A 2,481-nucleotide genomic window follows, 5' to 3' on the forward strand; every position below is an offset into this window, starting at 1 on the left:
TCAACTGTCTGGTAGAACTGTCTAGTGTAAAGTGATAAATAATGTATTATTTTCCTAAACACGTAAATGAACGTTTGTATAATGCATTCTCACCTCATACGACATTCTCGTACGATATCGCACGCGATTCTTGAAATGAAAAATTTCAATATGGATGTAACAAATGAAAATTAGAAATGATTAATGAATGTCGGGGCCAACGAAGAAGACTTGGTTTAAATTAAGCATGAGTCAATCATATGTAGACTTTTAAAGCGATATATTCAAGTTAAAAGTGATTCTTGACTCTCAAAAATATCACTAGGCTATTTACATCACTGTAATCAATATTTTTTTAATGATAATTTTTTTTTTCTTTATGTATGTTAATGAACATAAAGTTATATATTTTTTTTACTGTTTCTAACGATTTTTTGTTCTCACTAATATACATAAAAAACTCATAATCGATAACATTATCTATAAGTAGTATTATCAATCATTTAACACTTGTTTATTTTCCTTATCTACAGGTAATTTATATTTAGGGATATCTATCCAATTGTAGTTGCCATAAATTCGTAATTAACCCTATCTATTTTCATCTGACAATTGAAAATTTCCAATGCATTTTAAATTTATCTAAGAGAAAATAATTTTTCTTTCAATACCAAAAGAAAAACCAAGTTCAATAATATTTTTAAATTCAAGATTCTGAATGAAACGTAAATTGTTTGGACAGGTCAATGATCTACTTTCCGTTATTAACGAGTTGATATGTAAATTTTATTTTCACAGAATATTTTTTATTTTTATTTTCTTTTACTGCATGAAACATTTGCTAAATGCAATGTTAAAATTTTTTTTTTTTTTTTCAAGAGGTAGATTTTTAAATTGCTTTCAGAATGATCATTTTCTTTTCACCTATGTAATACTAAAAAACATGTATAAATACTTTCCTGGGTTTGTGTAGTGTATAAAAACTTCGATAAAAATATTCAGACGTAATAAAATAACATCGACAGAAATCAACTGGCTCATGTCCCAAGAGCAATCATGTAGAATGTAATTTTTTTCTCCACTATAAAAAAACATGCTGCGAATTTTTTTATCAAGCCGGTAACATGGAAAAGAAATGAAATAAAATAGCCGCAAGAAATTGAAAAAATAAAGTATTAGAAAAAAATGGCCGGTTGGCATTGTGACAATTAAACAAAAGTGATTCGACAAATAAATTCGTTGAAATCTGAAGCTGGTATAATTTTCTTCGTGCATGTTGTACTCATAATAGACTTGTTATTAATAGCTGCTGCGCATTATCGTTCATGCATAGCCGTGCGAAGAAGTCAGGAGTCACTAATCTTCATGAATCAAGTCGCGAAATGTATTCGTACGGGGCAACTTAATTGCATATACCTTCACTTTTGTCGTGTTTGCAAGTGGCAATGAGAAAAAAAAACCAAGAGTGATAGGTACCTCTACCGGGGTCGATACAGCTAATTCTCGTTATTTATATTTTTTTTCCACGATAACGTGGGACGATGCCTCCACGCGATATACATATCAACGTGCATAATGACCTCCGACGAATTGTGAAGGCAACGGCAATATAAATACTAAGAATAACCACGTATATTTTAAATATTCGAATGTCAATCTTTCATTTCTTTATTTAGTATCATATATACGTCAGAATGTTATTTTTCACTTGACTTTAGTGCAAAATTATTTATAACTTGTAATAACAATTTATTTAAAAAAAATTACTCGTCATCAATTTGACGATAAATCAAATGTATAATTGCCACTAATCGCACTTAATTTATTCATGTAAAGCAAAAAATTGTAAGCGTTATTATAATAATCGTATTACAGAAGATGGTGTAATATTATAATTTTTATGGATTTGAAAGGAAAGGTAATGAGGATGATAGAGGAGAAAAAATTGCAAAACTAGTATCGATTTATTTTTAAATTATTTTTTAATTATTTCGATAAAAAATGATATAAATCGGGTACTTAACAACAAGATAATAAGTATTATAAACAAGAGGACTAAATACAAATGTACAATGGTTTTTTCATTAAAGTTATTTGTTAGCACAACTTCTTTTTTTGTTATTTATAATTATAACTTAATATACTAAAATTCATAACTTAGAGACACCTTTTTTTTTATATTTTTTTTAACTTTTCATTAATGGATATTTTTATTATGTTTAATGATAATAAAATCTGACATATTCCAGCTAGTACGAATACTTGCTTATGAATAATAACGTAAATTCGATTGATCGCTCTGATTTATATTTAAAAAAAAAAAAAATAAAAAAACAAACATAACGAAAATAATTAGACAGAAATAAAAGAGAGAAAGAAACAAAAGAGAAATTTGAATCAAGCATAGAAAAAAAATGCTAAAGAAAATGAAATACGAATTAAAGATAGATAGTAATTTATTTAATAAATGATAAGATAAGATAAATGAACGACAGTCATAGG

This window comes from Chelonus insularis, unplaced genomic scaffold, assembly GCF_013357705.1.
Source record: "Chelonus insularis isolate UGA/USDA-ARS -01 unplaced genomic scaffold, ASM1335770v1 contig_44_pilon, whole genome shotgun sequence".
NCBI classification, from domain to species: Eukaryota; Metazoa; Arthropoda; class Insecta; order Hymenoptera; family Braconidae; genus Chelonus; species Chelonus insularis.